Raw genomic sequence first — 21,257 nt, forward strand, 5'->3', positions numbered from 1 at the left:
ACTTTTCTTGCAAGGAGCAAGTGTCTTTTAATTTCATGGCTGCAGTCTCCATCTGTAGTGATTTTGGAGCCCCCCAAAATAAAGTCTGTCACTGTTTCCATTGTTTCCCCATCTATTTGCCATGCAGTGATGGGACTGGATGTCATGATCTCAGTTTTCTGAATGCTGAGTTTTAAGCCAACTTTCACTCTCCTCATTTAATCAAATATAATTATTTGTATAAGATACCTGTTACCTCTAAAATTTTCTTGCATCCTAGTCTATATCACAATTCACGGCACCTAAGCTGTCATTGCCTGAGCCTCATAGCTGTCACTCTACCTCTAACATCTCTGTAGCCAAAGGCATCGTTCCTTTAGTGCTCAGCAACCCCATCACCATTTCTTCTATAATTAGCTAAAATGTACCATGCAGCCAAGATGATTAGGCAAGAAGAGAACATGGGCTAACTATTAGAAAGGTGACAGTGAAATGATTATTATATATAGTAAATACTCTAAAACAAATGAGCTAGTATGAAAGCCAGATACAGATAAATACTCTCATAACATATATATTAGAACAATGCATTATTCACTGAAACTACTAATCCTCAGTCTCAGAGCAGAGCTGTGTTCTAAATGCAACTTGGAAGAAGGGCATCAACCAGCTCTACCCTCCACAGGTAGATCAGTGATACCTGGATCTAACAAAGCCTCTCTTGAAAGCTCCAAGGACCTCTTTGTCCTTCACTTATAAACTCAGTCTAAGAGACCATGTGCAAAAGAGGATGCATGCTCTTCCACCCTCCTTGATTTCTCAGTTAGTGAAGCCATATTTTGGTAACTAACCTAGCATGTGGATTTCCCAGGTGGTGCCGATGTAAAGAATCTGCCTGCCAATGCAGGAGATGCAAGAGACGGTTTCAGTCCCTGGGTCAGGGAGATCCCCTGGCATAGGACATGGCAACTCACTCCAGTATTCTTGTCTGGGATACAGAGGAGCCTGGAGGGCTACTCTAGTCCATGGAGTTGCAAAAAGTCAGACTGAGCACAGAGACAACCTAGCATGCAGAAGTCATGTGACTTCTATTTATTAATAGAGTAATTAATTATCTATTAATTAATAGATAATTAATCTATAAATTAATAATTAATCTATTAATAGATAAAAAAGGTAATTAATAAATTACCTTTTTTCATATGAAGATGTGCATCCAAGGAGATGAAAAGAACTTTTAGCTCCAAATCTAGCATTTTACTTGTTAGAATAAAAATATTCATTGACATATTTTTGTTTTCTTTACACTGTTTTCAAATACAAAGATACAATCTTTCTTAAAGGGCCAGTGATATTCCCATTTCCTGAGAGCTAGAAACATGTTAATTAGAAAGTGTATATGTACATTTTTTTTTTTAATCACTGAGGCTTCAAAAGTCCAAAGATGAGTTGTTCAGCTTAGGCATCTAAATAGAATACATCCACAGGGGCCTATTTGCACTTGTTAAATTTGGTGTGATGCCCAATGTGCCTTTCCTTTAGTTCACTACTGAATAAGGGAAGGAATTATTGATCCTCTGCCACACTGGATGATAAAGAGATTCATTTTAGGGGTTGTTTTGTTACTGCTTTGCAACTTGTAAAATAGTATGTATCAATAGCAAAACTAAAGGGGATGAATGTCACTAAGTGTTAAAGAAATTTAAGGTGAAGAATGGGAATACAATAGTCTGAGGATTCAAGGAAGATTATATGGAGAAAGGGAGCTTAAATTGGACCTTGCTAGTTGGAGATCCTTCAGAATTGCAAGGATTTTCATTCAGGAAAATCAGTGCTGCATGGCATTGGATATAAACTCTTGAATGTAGTTCAAGCTAAATGGTTCATGTATTTTTAAAAAATGGTTTTGTTTTTTATTTTTGTTGCCTACTTTTTCTGTTTATATGTTAATCAAGGTATAAAATAATATGCACAAATTTTGAATGTAGAGCGTGGAGTTGTTGTTGTTTAGTTGTGTCCAACTCTTTTGCAACCCCATGGACTATAGCCTGCCAGCTCCTCTGTGTGTGGGATTTCCCAGGCTGGAAATACTGGAGTGGGTTGCCATTTCCTTCTCCAGGGTTTCTTCCTGACCCAGGGATCGAACTTGCATCTCCTGCATTGGCACACAGAATCTTTATCGCTGAGCCACCAGAAAAGCCCACAGAGCTTGGAAACGTGTGGCAGATACACACACACATATACATGTATACATACATACATACACACATACACATACCCCTTATGTAACTGTCAAATAAACGGGGGATATAGAAATCTCCAGCATTCCATTTTGTTCCCTTGTACCTCTTTCCAAGAAATATCCAGCCATCAACCAAATACTATGAATCCTGTTATACAGAATAATTTTACCTATTCTTCATCTTTGTACACAAGAGATCACATAATGTGCACTCTTTTATCTGTAATTTCCTTCATCCATACAATGCCTATGAGATACATCCTTGTCATTGAACATAGCTCTAAATTGAACATAGATTGTTCAATCTAGTTACCGTATAGTATTTCATTGTATGAATAAAACAAAGTTTATTTATTTGTTTTCTAGATGATAGACACTTAGAACTATCTTAAAATGTCTGTAGACATTTTTTTAGTTTGGGTTATTGGAGAAATTCTTGTAATTGTCTTTCAGTGAACTTGTGCTTTAATCATTGGGGGAATTTACTTATTGGTCCGTGGAGAAAGAAATGGCGCCCCACTCCAGTATTCTTGCCTGGAGAATCCCATGGACAGAGGAGCCTGGTGGGCTACAGTCCATGGGGTCGCAAAGAGTCAGACACGACTGAGCGACTTCACTTTCACTTTACTTACTGGTGGGTTTTCTGGGTCATAAGGTAAGCATATGTTTCGCTTTAATTGAAATTTCCAGTTGTTTTCCAAAAGTGCTATAAAAATTAATTTTCCCAGCAGCAATGAATGTGGTGAGAGTTCCAGTGCCCCACATCTTCATCAACAGTACTGTCAGTCTTTTGAAATTCAATGAATTTAGAACCATTCATTCTAAATTTAGAATGGATTTAGAAGGAGATATCATATCTCCTTGGTGGACTGACTTTTCTGCCATTATCAAATACCCATCCATAATTCTAGTAGTATTTAGTATGTTAATGCTTATATATTAGTATACTGAATAAATTAATGATTAATTAAAAAGTTAGGTAATATGTCTCTTATTAGTATAACTGCCCAAGTTTTCTTTTGTTAGTATTTGCAGAGCTATGGTTTTCAATCCTCTGTTCTGAGTCTTTTATTTAAAATCTTTCTCCTCAATATGTGGTACTGGGAAAATTGGACAGCTATAAGTAAAAGAAATAAACTAGAACAACCTAAAACCACACACAAAAATACAGTCAAAATAGATTAAAGCCCTAAATGTAAGGCTGGATACTAGAAAACTCTTAGAGGAAAACACAGACAGAATACTCTATGCCATAAACCGCAGCAATATCTTTTTGATCCACTTCCTAGAGTCATGAGAATAAAAACAAAGATTTTTAAATGGGACCTAATTAAACTTAAAAGCTTCTGCATAGCAAAGTATAAATAAAATAAAAAGACAATCCACTGAATGGGAGAAAATATTTGCAAATGAGGCTATTGATAAGAGATTAATCTCCAAAATATACTAACAGCTCATGCAGCTCAATATTAAGCAAATAACCTGATCAAAACCATGTGGAAGTTCTAAATAGACCTTTCTTCCCTGGTGGCTCAGATGATAAAAGCATCTGCCTACAAAGTGGGAGACCCAGGTTCTATCCCTGGGTCAGGAAGATCCCCTGGAGAAGGAAATGGCAACCCACTGAAGTATTCTGGCCTGGAGAATCCCATGGACAAGGGAGCCTGGTAGGCTACAGTCCACGGGGTCACAAAGAGTCGGACATGACTGAGTGACTTCACTTTTTTCTCTTTCTCTCCAAAGAAGACATACAGATAGATAAAAAACACATGAAAAGATGCCCAACATCACTATTAAATAAATACAAATCCAAACTCCAATGTGGTATCACCACATACCAGTCAGAATAGCCATCATCACTTTTTAACTTATTTGTATCATGTGCATTTATGCATATTTTTTCAGATTACTCTGCTTGGGCCCACAATCTATCATCAATTGTGAAAATTTCTAGGCCACCATATTTTCAAGTATTACTTCTACCCCATTTTTTCTCTTCTCTCCATCAAGACTCCAAAAGGGCATGTGTTCAGTCTTTCCACTGCAGGACATAGGTCTTTATCCTCTTTTCTCTATTTTCCATCCATGCTGTACCACTGCTTCAATCTGGATATTTTGTTCTGGCTTCTTTTCCAATTCATTTACCTTCTCTTTTGCTATATCTATTATGCTATTAAAGTAATTTTTATTTAACTTATGGTATTTTTGTAGTTCAAGATTTTCCTTTGTTTTCAGAGATTCTAGTTCTTCAGTGAAATTCTTTATCTTACTATCTCTTCTTAAAAATTTAATTCTCATTTATTTATCATTTATATCTTAAATCTCAAGATCTGGGTCTGTTTCTATCATGAAGATGGTTTGATTTTTTTTGCTTCTTTTGCTTTATTTTCCTTTTCTTTATTGTGTCTTGGTCCTGTCTCCAGGTATATCTGATGTTCTAGTTTTAAATTGAATTCTATCCATATGGGTAAGAATTTTCAAAGGCTCTGGAGTATCCAGAGTGATCACTTATTGCCCTGTTAGAAACTTAGTGTCAGAGAATATTGCTTTAATCCATTTAGCTTTTCAAATTATTCAGTCTTCGGTCTCATTCTTGGTGAAGGCTGGTCTTTATGGCATTCTGTATTGTTTGGAGTTAGCACTTTCACTTTCTCAACTGAACCCCTAGGTCCAACTCCTTGTTGTTCTCTGCCCCAATTTTTGTCCTCCCAGCCCTATGAGACTATAAAAAACACAGCTTAATTTTTTAGTTTCTCAGCTTCCACATTCTGCTGACTTCCACCCCTTTTGTCTCATAAAGATTAGGAATCAGAAAAAGCCCCGAGGAGGAACGTGGTGCCAAATATCAAGCACCCTTCTCCAGGTTTCCCCCTTCTCCAACATTTTGGCCCTGGTAATACCAGTTTTTAACTTTTATATCCCTACTCTGTGAGACTACGGAAAGCTAAGATCATCCAATTTTGATTATCCTCTCAGCCCAGTGATGCTTAAGAATGATAAATGCCTTAAGAGGAAAAGTGATGAAGCACGTCTGGCTTACCTCATTGTGCTGCCAATCTCTTGGGGGTTCGTGACCCATCAAATCCTGACCCTCTCAGCTGTGTTCTGATGTCTTCAAAGAGTCACATTTTATTTCATTCAGCTTTAATAGTTGTTCACTGTAGAAAAATGTGACTGAAAGCAAAAGTCACTTGTAAGCTTTTTAATTTTGTCAGGCAATCAGGTGTCAGGGTGTTCAACTAGGACAATGGACCAAAGTGAATGTAACAATTAAACTTTTATTCACTCATCATAACAGTACAAGCAAGAGGCAAAATGAAGGTCTGGCTCCCCAGTGTTCCGTTTATCCTCACAGAACAGCACCAGGAAGGAGTCAGGTGGATGAAGCACAGACAGGGAATTGTCTACAGAGGAGCCTGGAACAATGGATCTTTAATGGACTCATAGCCAGAAAGGGTGGGGGCTAGAAATGGAACATTCTGAGTCCAGGTGGAGAAAAATGTCTCAGCTGAGGCTGCTAATAAAGTGATCTTGGCAGAGGTGCCTGAGAAGTACCTCCACTGAAGGGAAGGCTGAGTTTTTAAAAGGAACTCCCTCCAGGAAACGTGCATGCAATGGCTGTTCACCAGGCTTGATGTGGCGGAGGCGGCTACTCCCACAAGTCTTGCCAGGCAAATCCCTGTAATTGCCTATGATCCAAGTCTGAAAGATCACACAGAGGCCTATCTGAATGCCTCCATAAGGATAGCGTTCAGTCTACACAGAGTCCCCAGTTCCCTCTATTCTTACTTTCCATTATTTTTGTGCTACTGTTCTTATGTAGTTCAGTGCAGCCTACTCAACTAAATACACACCATTTCCTTCTGATTCTTTAGTCCTGTCTCCCTATGCAGAAAATCCCACACATTGGTAACAGAGACTCTGTTCACGTCATCCAAAACCGATTTTTAATGGACATTAAATTTCAAGTTTCTTATATGTGTTTTATACATTTTATATACACACATTTGTATATATAACACTTATATATTAGCAAGTTTGATAGATTATTCTCTCAGAGAAATTCTACACATAGACAAGTTTAGTCAGTCTGTCTAGTGGAATGTTAGAGAAATAAAGTTTATAAACTTCTAAGTCTATAAGACTTTATTATTGAGTTTTTTTTCTTTACCGGTTCCTCTTAGAGGACAAAGTCCCAGAATCAGTTGATTTTGAATGACACTGTTGGAGGTTTTTCAGTTCAAAAGTATGAGTATTTCCTCTTAACTTCTGTTCACCCCTTAGGGGATTTAGTCAGCCCAGGAATCCGAGTTAGTGTGTGTCTTCTACAGTTTAATGCAGCCTCCATTGGTGGTGTGGGATAGCTCATTTTCCAGTCATTCCATAAGAAAAAATACCATTTAAATTTTGTAGAATAAATACTACATAGCAGAAATATAGTATATCATTTTATGCAATGAAAACAATCACATCTGCTACTCTGTACAAGAGGAGGACTCCTCCCCACAATCTACTTTCATTTCTGTTAGTGAATCATCATTGCTTCTGTATCAGATTTCTCATATGTATACAATTTGAGGAAATTATGAGATTTGGAGTTTTTATTCATCGTGTAACCTTCAGCTAAATCTCCATGACCTAGCAACTCTCAATTTCTTCCTGTATTTTAACATGTCAATAAAATAAAAATGGCACTCACTTGATCCCCAGCTTCCACCGTGAGCCCACTGTCCCGTTTAATTGTCAGCTGGGATTGTTCTACAGCATTCATCAAAAAGGAGCAGGAAGGGTACAGTCAGCTATGGTGAGGTCTTCAGACTGCAGGTCAGTGTTGGCTGCTGTCACTGCAGCCTCGGTGGAAGCTACAGACATAGCTGAACAATATCATGGATGTGGAAGACAAGGGTAAATGTACCAGATCCATACCTTTACCTTAGCCCAACCCTTCCCCTGTATTTGATCACTGCTTCTGAGAATGAGTGTTCAATGTTCTGAGACCCTCCACAAACTAAGGAAGAGCACAGAGTAAATATACTAAGATAAACAATGTAAAATTCAAGGTGTGTATGCACACAGTGTCAGGAAAATGTTGGCAAAAGTTTCTTAAAACTTATCCTGGAAGCCTAAAATGAGGATGACTTCTGTGTGACTTATTTCTTATCATGCTTCAAACCTGAAGTTCAACTTAGTGGAAAGAAAGAGGCTTGGTCTTTCAAGGCTAGTAAGATTATCTTGGTGAGGTTCCTGAGGTCAGAGGGTATTTCTACTATATCAGTCTTTGCTCTTATAGTCCACAGTACCTTTCCAGGAATGATCACATAAAAGGAATTTAATATTTCTCTTTAAGGGGAGGATTTGGCAATATGCCTCAATCTTTAAGTCCTACTTATAGGCATACAAATGCCATGGAAGAGCCCATCTTTCCTGTGGGTCCAATGCCAAGGACTCCCAAATTATTTTTATGTTTTTCTTGAACACTGAATGACTTCAGGATGTCTTGTCACTTCATCACCATGCAATAGTTGACTATTCCCGTATTTTCCAGCCTTCTGTGAATGTGTACAGCTCAGCTGTAAATCTCAGGCTATTCTGCATGCTGCTTGTTGAGCAGGCTCATTAATTGTAGCACAAGAGGGTAAGCGTTTGCAAATAAAGCATCTGTCCTCTCAAAATCAATTCATGTGCCCAGCGCTTACCAATCTTAGAGTATGTAAACGTAAGCAGTGCTATGTGAAGCAGACAGGGGCTCCAACCACAGAAGAGTTATTTTTGTGGAACTCTTTTTAACAAGAAATTTCTTGGGGATGTTTTATTTGGCCAAGTATGCATTCCTTTCAAATAAAATCTATATTTCTACAAAATAGATACACAAGTTTACAGCCAGATATATTTTCAAAAAAGGAAACACACTCTTCCATGATATACACAGATCATGAAACAAAAATTATTAGCCCTCCAGAAGCTCCCCCCTCATTTCTCCTTCTAGTTACTGTTACTCCTCCCCCTGGATAATCAGAATCCTGACCTTCTAATGCCATAGATTAACTTTCCCTGTTTTTGAAATTGTATATAAATGGAATCACGCAGCATGTCCTGTCTTGCATCTGACTTATTTTGTTCGACACAGTGAGATTCATGTATATTGTTGCTTTAATATATTTATTTTCAATTCAACCCATTTTTTATTAAATGAACATATCACAATTTATCCATTCTATTTTCTTTTTTTTGACACTTGAGTTGTCTTCGGATTGAGGGTTATAAGATCAATTACTATTTGACAAAGGAGACAAGAATATACAGTGGGGAAAAGGCAGTGTCTTCAGCAAATGGCGTTGGGAAAGTTGGACTTCCACATGGAAATCAATGAGGTTAGAACACATCCTCACACCATACACAACAATAAAGTAAAAATGGCTTAAGGACTTAAACACAAGACACGACACTGTAAAACTCCTAGAAGAGATCAAAGGCAAACATTCTCTGACGTAAATCAGAGACTGTTTTCTTAGATCAATCTACGAAGGCAATAGAAATAAAACAACAATAAACACATGGGAGATAATCAAAGTTACAGGATTTGCAAAGCAAAGGAAACCATAAACAAAATGAAAAGACAACCTAAAGAATTGGGGAAAATACTTGCGAACAGTGCAACCAACAGGGGCTTAATCTCCGAAGCACACAAACATCTCATACATCTCACCACCACCAACAAAAAACAACCCAATCGAAAAATGAGTAGAAGACCTAAATAGAACGGATCACCAAAGAAGAAATAAAAATGGCCAATAGGAACATGAAAAGATGGTCAAAGTTGTTAATTATTAAAGAAATGCAAATCAAAACTACAATGAGGTACCAATGACCTCACACTGGTCAGAATGGCCATCCTTAATGTCTACAAATAGCACATGCTGAAGAGGATGTGGAGAAAAGGGAGCCCTCCTACACTGTTGGTGGGAATGTAAATTGGCATAGCCAGTATGGAAAACAGTATAGAAGTTCCTTAGAACACTAAAAATAGAATCACCATATAATCCAACAATCCCACTCCTCTGCGTATATCCAGACAAAACTCAAATCCAAAAAGATACATGCACTCATACATTCATAGCCGCACTATTCACAATTGCCAAGACATGGCAACAACCTAACATCCACCAAAAGATGAATGGATAAAGAAGATGTGGTATATATATAAACATTTTTTTGTAAAGTTGCATATTCTTATTTTGGGGCTGTATACTCCTTCAAAGGAATATGACACTCCCAGTTGCCTTGCGTCTTCACTAATGCTTAATATCATCTGCTTACATTTTACTGATTCGGGTAGGTAATGCAGTTCTAATGCATTGTGGTGCTAATATGCACTTACCTAATGACTAGTGAATCTGAGAACGTTTTCAATGTATTTTGGTCATTTGGATATCTTTATTTGTGAAGTGTCTCTTTGAGCTGGTTGCTCATTTTTATTGGTCTCTTTTCCTGTGTCTTATTGATTTGTGTAGTTCTTTTGATATTTTGGCAAATCTTTTCCTGCATCAGTCCCATTCTATGACTTACTATGGTATATTTTTGATTAACACAATTTCTTATCTAAACGAATGCCCCATCCTCATGCACTCTGTCTGGTAAAGAACTACATGTCAATCACAAGCCCTCAGTTTAGTCGTTCAGTCACGTCTGACTCTTTGCAGCCTCGTGGACTGCAGCATGTCAGGCATCCCTGTCCATCATCAACTCCTGGAGCTTTCTCAGACTCTTGTCCATTGAGTCAATGATGCCATTCAACCATCTCATCTCCTGTCATCCCCTTCTCTTCCTGACTTCAATCTTTCCCAGAAACAGGGTCTTTTTCAATGAGTCAGTTCTTCACATCAGGTGGCCAAAGTATTGGAGTTTCAGCTTCAGCATCAGTCCTTCCAATGAATATTCAGTACTGACTTCCTTTATGATTGACTTATTTGATCTCCTTGCAGTGCAAGGGGCTCTCAAGAGTCTTCACCAGCACCACAGTTCAAAAGCATCAATTCAAAATCACAAGTCCTGCCTCATCTTTAAAATTCTTCCTGAACAAATGTGTTTTTCCCCTCTCCTAAAAGTTTTGGCTATATGATTATACTTATATAAGCTTTTCCTATATTGTTAAATAATAATAACAGCAATAATATTAAGTAACAAAAATGCTGATTCTTTACCACATGACAGGGACTACCTTAAGTACTTTACAGGTAATACCTCACTCAGTCCTTTCCAAAAGATCACAGGAGAGACACCCTATCCTCTTGACTTATGACTAAACAGAGGCACAAAAGCATGGGCAGTGTTTAGAGGACACAAGTGTCATTTTCAGAATGTAGCCTAAAGAAAATATGTTGCACTCAAACTCTTTTTTCCCACATCTTCATTGATATGTTAAAGGGAGTAGGCAGAAAACAAGAGGCAAAGTCCCGTCAAAAATAAAACTATTCTTGAAGATTGGTGAGTGTGTATCTCTGGCAGCATGTCTAGCTGACATGCACAGGTTCACCCTAAAAATCTTTATTGTATTTGTTCCGTTACCTTTTATGTCTCTTAAATTGTAATCTTAAGTCTCTTCAGTTTCTATTCCCACAGGCTCTAAAGGTACAAAAATCAGCCTGTGTGTCTTTTCATTGACTGTACTAGTCACAAAGTGTGGTGCATGTCTTTTGGGATTTCTGTCTGGCACAAGCTCCCTAATTTGAGAAGTTCCTTTCCAAATAAGGGATCCTCTTCACCATGTTTGCATTCTCTGCATGGCCTGTGTCCTAGCCATGGACAAATGAAGAATAGGCACTCACCCAATACAGGCAATGTGATTTATCCAAAGCATTTAGAAGCAGGATTCAGAGGTTCTGGACAGTGTGGGCAGGCTCTACAATTGGAAGCATTATGAAATCAGAATGAGAGTGACCATATTTGGAATATTCATGCCAAGCAAAGAAAGTCCGTCTAAAGAAAACAAATATGATGTGCTCACACTGAAATCAGAGATGAGAGGCTATGCAGCTTTAAAAGAAAGTGAAAAGGTAACCCTTGCCCCTAACATTTAATTTGTTGATTCAATTTCTCATGACTTGATGTTTACTAATTTACCCCTGGATTATTTGAACTACTCCCCAGATTCTTTCAATATATTCTCTCTCCACTTTTTTGGTATCGTCAATCTGATGCATTTCTGTTACTTGCAGCCAAAGAATCTTAACAAACACATCACAAGACCGTTCTTGAGAGATCAGAAGTAGTCCCTCTCTCACTTCAGAGACCTCCCAAAGGCTGTTCCTTAGCAAAGCCACGGAGGAGAAGAGAAGGAATTCCACTTGGAATTCTGGCATTTTAGTCCTTCTCCTTTCTTTCACTTTCAGTTTGTTCCTTTGAAATATACTCAGTGACTCATGCTTCAAGTTCAAACATTAATACTGTTTGGAAATGTACATTTGAAAACAGGTATTTGCAGAAGACTTCGATTAATACAGAGAAATAAATCACTATTAATATAATCAATATAGTAATGCTGTCTCATTTATATAGAATGTTTATTAGCATATTCATCATCTCAAGTAGTTCACAGAGCAATTCTGACATGACTATATTTCTCACCCTTTAAAAAATTTTTGCTTCCAGTGTTGGCTTTTTGTTTTGTTTTAAACAATACCGAGTTGGGATTTTTTTTTGTTTTTGGCTGTGCTGGGTCTTCCTCGCTACATGTAGGCTTTCTCTTTGTGGCATGCAGGTTTCTCATTGTGGTAGTGTGGAACACAGATCCTAGGGCTCTCTGGCTTCAGCAGTTGTGGTGTGTGAGCTCAGTGGTTGCAGTGCAGGGGATCCAGAGGTAGCACAGGGGTTTGTTGCCCCGAGCCATGTGGGATCTTTCTGGACCAGGGATGGAACCAGTGTCCCCTGTATTACATGGTGGATTCTAAACCGCTGGACCACCAGGGTAGCCCCAGTTAGTTTTAAGGTCCAGAACACAGAATTGGTCTATGGTCTCTCCCACACCACCACAAGACCAGAGTATGAACAGTCCCAAGTACTATCCCCATTTAATATAAGAGCATCGATGCACAGAGAAAAATAGTGACTTGCCTAGATATATACTTAGAACACCAGCTAAAACAGAATCACTAACTCAGCCATTTGGCCACAGTGCTGTTTTAGAGAAAGCCATCCTGGCATATTCAGTATATTGCTTTCTGTGCATCTTATGTGTTTACCAACTTTAGACCTTGAATGAGAATTGCTAGCATGTGATACACCCTGTACCCAGACCTAGACATGCTGTCTTAGACAAGTTTTGTGCAAATATACAAATTCAATTGCCACAAGGTCCCATTGCAGGGGATCTAAAGGTCACAACATTTCAAATATCTCTTTCACTGCCTTGCTGACACTTGTACTCTTTATACTAATGGACATTGGAATTTGTCACCTTGCTGAATTGCTTCCTTGGTGAAGCAGGTATTATGTGTGTAAGGTGAGAGGACATAGGACAGGAATCAGTACAAAGAGCACTGGGCTGGAATCCTGGGTGTTACCACTTCTGCTATTTCCTAACCAAGTGGTTTGGAATAAGTTGCTTTTGAGGAGAAGTGCCAGACTTCATCACCCACAGGTGTGATGGATCGTGATGGGCCACCATACATGGTTCAGGGATGTAGTTCTTCAGGGTCAATGCCTCTATGAAAATGTTGCTTTCTCTAGCTATTGCAATGATCTCTCCTCATTCTGAATTTCTGAAAAAAAATAATTGTTCAGAACTCAATTCCAGATCAGCTTCCTCTAAATGGGTACTTGTGGTATAATATTTAGGAAAAAATTGGTTGATATTGAAAAAAATGTGTGTGTGTTGCAAATGTATGTTTTCCTCTTATGCAAGTAAAAGCTGAAAAAACTGCATTTACTTACTGCACAACTTATCAGGGGCTTCCATGTATTAACACAGTACGGATTTCCCAAAGAAGGGTATAATATTAGGTGTTTACTAACCACTGGCATTGAGAGAGGGCAGGAATGGCATCTCTTATGATTTCCTAGAATATCATTCCTTAAAACATTTGGAAATGCCATTTAAGCACCCCCTTTGCCCTCAAATTACCTTTTTTTGTATTTAGTCATATAACCTGAAAACTTTAGGAAAATAATGAAAGTTACCCAAACCTTTAGTAGTCTTTGATGTGTGAGATTTCTAGGAAAAACAGTCCCAGAATTGAAGGACTTAACGGGAATTTAGAGAACCATTTCCTTCATGTTTACTCTGATGGATTGTGGAATGACATACCAAGCCTAGAAATGGTAAGCAACTTAGCCAAACTTATTCAGGTAGCTAGTCACTGAATAAGGATGAGAACCCAGCTCACTACTGGCAGCTCATCCATCCACCACCTCTTAGAACAGCTCACACTGCACTGTCAGGAAAGGAACTGCTGTCTGGGGCAAAGATCCTGTAAAATGAAACTGAGCCAGAAATGCACTGGGTCATCCGCTCTCCTCTTCCATGAAGAAAAGAAAGTTTTACTGCTTTTACTCACAGATGTCAACAAGCTAAACTTATGACTGACAAATGAAATTTGATTTGTACTTCAGGAGTATAATGCGCCTGAACAAAACAGTTATTGCTAAGTAGTAAAAGGGGGAAAGTAAGGAGGACCTCTCAGATTCACAATTCTCAAAAAAAAAAAATTATGCAGTAGGGTCCACAAAGTTTCAGGAAGACAGGCTGAAATGAATTGAGAGTTTGAGAAGTAAAACGAGGGTAACCACGAAGTTTCTCAATGAAAACAAGAAATCAGATGGCAGATATTCGCATGGACATACAGTGTAGTGACTGATGACTAAATGAAAAAACACCTTTTTAAATACACTACCTTACTAATTCTCATAATACCGCAGTGTTATAGATCACGGTGTGACTCCCTGTGACAGCCTCACATGACAGAATGTTAGAAAGGCAAATTTTTGCCCCCCACTCTGGTATTTCTAAATCAGAAACCCAGCAATTGCCTGGTGCACTTGACCCAAGCTCTCCAGGTGATTCCCACACATGCTGAAGTATAGAGTATCAGTGCCTTGTATCCATCCTAAAGACAGGAAATCTGAAGAAGAGGAAAGTTATATAACATACCCCAGAGTTACTCAGCTTGCATGTGGTGCCTAAAACATCTGGACTCAGACCTTTCTTCTAAAACCCATACTCTGAATCAATATAATCTGTAAGCAACACAACCAGTACACTCTCTCATCCTTCTCTGATAGAGTGCAGTTTTGTTTCATGATTCTCGCTTTCATGGATATTTGGATCATAAGCAAACAAGGAATTAGGATGGAAACTGAACTATCACAGGAGGAAGGAAAGGGAACAAGGGAAAGAAGATAATAAAGATGTCCTACAAGGCCACAGAAAGAGACAGCAGCAGAATCTGTTCACCTTCATGTAAACAGCTCATCAAGAGGGAGGCGATCAGCAAGGCAATTGGGGTAAAAATCCTGAAAAATGCCCCAGTCTCTCCCTGCCAGGTTCATGAACTGCTTTGGCAGGCAAACAACAGCGCATTATATGTAATTGCTGGTTTGCTCTACCTTGTCTGCCTTTTATTTTCACAAGGAATCCTTGTTATTTAGTGGAATTCGCAGAGGAATCCATTACAGGCTGGCTACAAAGACTGCACAGTATTTATTCCTGTAATAAAAAGTCTAATTTTGCAATAACATGATGATCTTTGGAAAGCGCTGGCTGATGGAATCCAAGTCTGGCAAAATTAGCCTCTTTTGGTGCTGCTTATTATTATGGCACTTGTGAGAAGGGAGCAGAGGAGGAACTTGCATGCCAATAAAGCACTTTAACAAAACAAAACAAATTCTCATTCACAGAATCCTAAAAATGAGGGTGGGGTCGGGGATGGGGAGGTGGTAAGGTGAGGGGGATGGCCATCAGGCTGAGAGCACAGAAGCAGCAAGGGGGTGGGCTTGTAGTTAACATGGGCTGAGGCTCAGTGCATTCAAAAGCAGCGATGTGTCCTTGGCAGAGGTACTGAGCAGTTTGCCACCTGGTCCTAGGCCTCTCTTCCCGAGCCACAGGCAGGTGCCTGGCGACATTACTACGCCTGTGATCTCTCAGCCTGCTCTGTGACTGAGACAAAACCAACCCTCATTTAGTGATACATAAGCAAATTAGGTTTTAGGATGGAAAATGTATTATCCCAGAGTTTATCTCCTACAATCACTCAGTTTACAGGTAGCTGACAGGTTATCAAAGACACCACCATCAGGTTAAATCAGGACTCTTGGGTGTTTTTTCCTTTCCTTTCCCCATACCTGCATCGAAGAACATTGTTTTGCACGTCACCATTTACCCATAGTGCAGTGTTAGAGCAGCTACCTAGAGCACATTAAAGTTGTACTATAGACCCAGAATTCCTCATTTTGTCAGTCTAAATTCCCTGGTATTAATTGATTAGGATAGCAGGTGCTTCTTTCTTGATCTGAAAGATATTTTTAAATTAAAATTCTTAGTCTGACAAAAAAACAGCTGTATACCTCTTTCCTAAAATCTGCCACCTCTAGACTGAAGACAACTTATTTTTCTCCTCCTATCCAAGCCTCCAGAGGCATTATCTACAAATGGGCTTGCCTTGTTTCTTAAATAATGGCTTCGGTGCTGGAAGAATTTAATAAGTGTGCTGCAAAACCTTGCAAAACCTTTGTTCTGATTACATGAACAGGAAACGGATCTGTTGTGACTACATCAAAAAAATAACACTCCAATTAACCCCTGAGATTCCAGGAGCTGTGAGAAGCAGCTTCATGTGATAAATTCCCACTGAAACACAAACTCCACTTGCTATCAATATGCGTGGGCATTCTAAATGTGAACCAGAAATGACTAACTACTCCCCGACTAGAAAGAGCAAACATTATAAAACACCTAAACTGCTAATTAAAACATATATCAAAATAAAAAATCAGCTTACCTCTTCTTTACTTTCTCACACATACCTACCATAGCACCCAGTCTTAGAAAGTAACAGTTATTAACATTTCATAGACCCTTATTTGGTGAAAATACATAGAAGAGCCTTATGATTTAGTATGACTAAGTATTAGTCCACCATGTAAAATTCTGAAATTGGTAAACTCAAATTATCTTAGATTTTATCCATCAACATGAAAATTAATGACTGATACTTAATTTATATTTATCAGTTCAGTTCAGTTGCTCAGTCATGTCTGACTCTTTGTGATGCCATGAACCACAGCATGCCAGGCCTCCCTGTCCATCACCAACTCCCAGAGTCCACCCAATCCCATGTCCATTCAGTCGGTGATGCCATCCAACCATCTCATCCTCTGTCATCCCCTTCTCCTCCTGCCCTCAATCTTTCCCAGCACCAGGGTATTTTCAAAGAGTCAGCTCTTCACATCAGGTGGCCAAAATATTGGACTTTCAGCTGCACCATCAGTCCTTCCAATGAACACCCAGGACTGATCTCCTTCAGAATGGACTGGTTGGAGCTCCTTGCAGTCCAAGGGACTCTCAAGAGTCTTCTCCAACATCACAGTTTAAAAGCATCAATTCTTTGGTGCTCAGCTGTCTTTGTAGTCAACTCTCACATCCATACATGACCACTGGGAAAACCATAGCCTTGACTAGATGGACATTTGTTGACAAAGTAATGTCTCTGCTTTTTAATATGCTGTCTAGGTTGGTCATAACTTTCCTTCCAAGGAGTAAGCATCTTTTAATTTCATGGCTGCAATCACCATCTGCAGTGATTTTGGAGCCCAGAAAAATAAAGTCTGACACTGTTTCCACTGTTTCCCCATCTATTTGCCATGAAGTGATGGGAACAGATGCCATGATCTTAGTTTTCTGAATGTTGAGTTTTAAGCCAACTTTTTCACTCTTCTCTTTCACTTTCATCAAGGGGCTCCTCATTTCCTCCTCACTTTCTGCCATAAGGGTGGTGTCATCCGCATACCTGAGGTTATTGATATTTCTCCCAGCAATCTTGATTCCAGCTTGTGCTTCCTCCAGCCCAGCATTTCTCATGATGTACTCTGCATATAAGTTAAATAAGCAGGGTGACAATATACAGTCTTGACGTACTCCTTTTCCATGATGAAGAATAAATGCTGAGTTTGTTTGCCTGCTCACTGAGAGAGGTAATACCTAAATTTTGCTTGTCCAAACTTCTGTGCAGGTCAGAGCAATTAGTATCCACCAGTTATAATTAGAAATAATTGTGACTGATTTCATCAGTAAGTGTTCATAGCATCTAAGTTGAGATCATGGCATCTGGATCCATCACTTGATAACAAATAGATAGGGACACAATGGAAACAATGACAGACTATTTTTCTGGGCTCCAAAATCACTGCAGATGGTGACTGCAGCCATGAAATTAAAAGATGCTTTCTCCTTGGAGGAAAAGTTATGACCAACCTAGACAGAATATTGAAAAACAGAGACATTACTTTGTCAATAATGTAATCTAGTCAAAGCTATGGTTTTTCCAGTAGTCATGTTTGGATGTGAGAGTTGGACTATAAAGAAAGCTGAGAATTGAAGAATTGATGCTTTTGAACTGTGGTGTTGGAGAAGACTCTTGAGAGTCCCTTGGACTGCCAGGAGATCCAACCAGTCCATCCTAAAGGAAATCAGTCCTGAATATTCATTGGAAGGACTGATGCTGAAGCTGAAGCTCCAATACTTTGTCCACCTAATGTGAAGAACTGACTCCTTGGAAAAGACCCTGATACTGGGAAAGATTGAATGTGGGAGAAGGGGACAGTAGAGGGTGAGATTGTTGGATGGCATCACCAACTGAATGGACATGAGTTTGAGTAAGCTCAAGGAGTTGGTGATGGACAGGGAAGCCTGGCGTGCTGCAGTGCATGCAGTTGCAAAGAGTCAGACATGACTGAGCGACTGAATTGAACTGAACTGGGGTTGAGTCAATAGTTCAATTCATTAACACCTCTGATAAAGCACAGCTCAGTTAAAAACAGTTCAGTTAACTTGATTTGTTGATTTGTCTGTTCTTCAGTTCAGTTCAGTCACTCAGTCATGTCCAACTTTTTGCTACCCCATGGACTGCAGCATGCCAGGCCTCCTTATCCATCACCAGCTCCCAGAGTTTACTCAACCTCATGTCCATTGAGTTGGTGATGCCATCCAACAGTCTCATCCTCTGTCATCCCCTTCTCCTCCTACCTTCAATCTTTCCTAGCATCAGGGTCTTTTCAAATGAGTCAGTTCTTCACATTAGATGGCCAAAGTATTGGAGTTTCAGCTGCAACATCAGTCCTTCCAATGAGTATTCAGGACTGATTTCTTTTAGGATGGACTGGTTGGATCTCCTGGCAGTCCAAGGGACTCTCAAGAGTCTTCTCCAACACCACAGTTCAAAAGCATCCATTCTCCGGTGCTCAGATTTCTTTGTAGTGCAACTCTCACATCCATATATGACCACTGGGAAAACCATAGCCTTGACTAGATGGACCTTTGTTGACAAAGTAATGTCTCTGCTTTTTAACATGCTATCTAGGTTGATCATAACTTCGTTTCTAAGGAGTAAGCATCTTTTAATTTCATGGCTGCAGTTACCATCTGCAGTGATTTTGGATCCCCCCAAAAATAAAATCTGTCACTGTTTCCCCATCTATATGCCATAAATTGATGGGACCAGATGCCATGATCTTAGTTTTCCTGAATGTTGAGCTTTAATCTGACTTTTTCACTCTGCTCTTCACTTTCATCAAGAAGTTTTTTAGTTCTTCTTTGCTTTCTGCCATAAGAGTGGTGTCACCTATATATACGACATTATTGATATTTCTCCCAGCAACCTTGATTCCAGCTTGTGCTTCATCCAGCCCAGCGTTTCTCATGATGTACTCTGCATATAAGTTAAATAAGCAGGATGACAACATACAGCTTGTTCTTATTCACATACTATTGCTTCCTTCCTCCCCAGCCTTTGCTTTAATTCTTTCCATCACTTTGACCTTCCCTACTGCCTTCCATGGAACACGATTGCCTTCAGTAAGATTTTAGTGATAAAAAGGATATATTGATTTCCTAAATTTTTTTCAGATACCTTGCATATTGTCAGGTCTGTGGACCCTGTGTAAGTGCTTATAATAGCACAGTCATGAAGAAAGGAAACCCAAATATTGTGTTTTAGAACAAGCTTTCTGCCATCTCTTGGAAGCATCTATTCTGCATCTGAAGCCATTTAATGGAAAAGACACACAAAGGAACATGATGTATTAGTTACTTGATAACTAATGTCCTTTTAAGGCTTCCAACTCTACCTCACTGGATACACATACTAATACACATGCACTCCCACACACACAGAGTAAAATACCTTAGAATGATAAAAAAAATTGCTAACTTGTTATTCACATTATTGAAATTATACTTGTTTATATTTCCTACAGATTCCAGATATTCTGTAAGAGATCATGATCCAAGAATTTTTTAAAACCTCTATTTAGAGAAACTATAAACACCACAGAGTAGCTTCGTCATTTCTCTAATTAGGAAGGATTAAAGCAAAAGTGGTCATAAAGATGAATGCAAGTCTTGATGCAAACAACTGATTCAGAAAAGGGGGAATTTTTCAACTACATGAATCTTCCTGGACAAGATTAAGAAATTTGTGATCTCTTTAAGGCTGGAAGAAATTCAGTGGTGAATAAATAAACACTCTGGTAATGCTTTTTGTGACTCTGCTCTAATGTAACCACAACAGAAAGCTATTTAAGAGAGCATAAACTTTTAAAGTCATTGTGCTGTTCTATTTCCCATGTCCTTGTTCTGCAACAGCAGTGCTCTTTAACTGTTCATCCTGCCACCTACACAGTAACTTATTCATGTGTAAAGGTTAAACCTGCATAATTATGGTAGAAACGCATAAACGCTACACAGACTGACGTGTTCAGCACATAATATTGGAGGGAGAAAAGGACGGTTTTCACATATGGAGCAAGAACTAGAGATAGTGACAGAGAGAAAGACTCTGCATTAGATAGAACTGACTCTATACAAAATATAAGTTTATGGTTCTGCATCTGTTAATGGCTAGGTACCAGCTAGACAAATCCATACTTGGGACAGGAAGGAAGTTTGCTTCCCAGCTATTCAAACACCACCCCTCTAAGGACAACTCATGATAACATCTATGATACTTCTAACTCACACAATGTATGCCATTCATAGGAAAGACTGATGCTGATGATTTTGCTTAGAATTTTGTTTTATGAAAGGCATTCATTCAGACTCACAGGAAGCACAAAATAAATGATAGCTGAATGAAATAAAATTTATCTGGTGAATAATTATGTTCAAGGTGTAAAGTTGCATTGGTTTAAACTAAAAACATACATTTGGGGAGAGTTCCTTAAACTTTATTAAATTCTGTAAAAGTGGCATTGCCAATGAATTGGGAATTGGCCCTGAAAGATGTAACTTCCCAGAAAGGGAATATAGATCAGTCAGTAGTTGAAAACCATTTGTAGAGCAGAAATTTCAATTGCTAGGATCACATTCTTACAAATAAATAGGAAATCAGTGTCTTGAATATAACATATGCCTTGTAGCTTAAAGAAGGTTCTGATGAGAGGCTAGGTGTTTATATTATTCATCCTTACATAAGATTCTGTTTGCTTTTTAAAAAGTCTTTAATGGCATAACTGCAATGGCACCCCACTCTAGTACTTTTGCCTAGAAAATCCCATAAACGGAGGAGCCTGGTAGGCTGCAGTCCATGAGGTTGCTAGAGTCGGACACGACTGAGCGACTTCACTTTCACTTTTCACTTTCATGCATAGGAGAAGGAAATGGCAACCCACTCCAGTGTTCTTGCTTGGAGAATTCCAGGGACGGGAAGTCTGGTGGGCTGTCGTTTATGGGGTCACACAGAGTCGGACATGACTGAAGCGACGCAGCAGCAGCAGACAATTTCTATAACTATGATCTTAGCAGCACCAACATATTTCATGAATAGATGAC

The sequence above is a fragment of the Bos indicus x Bos taurus genome, chromosome 26 (genome assembly GCF_003369695.1).
Source record: "Bos indicus x Bos taurus breed Angus x Brahman F1 hybrid chromosome 26, Bos_hybrid_MaternalHap_v2.0, whole genome shotgun sequence".
Taxonomy (NCBI): Eukaryota; Metazoa; Chordata; class Mammalia; order Artiodactyla; family Bovidae; genus Bos; species Bos indicus x Bos taurus.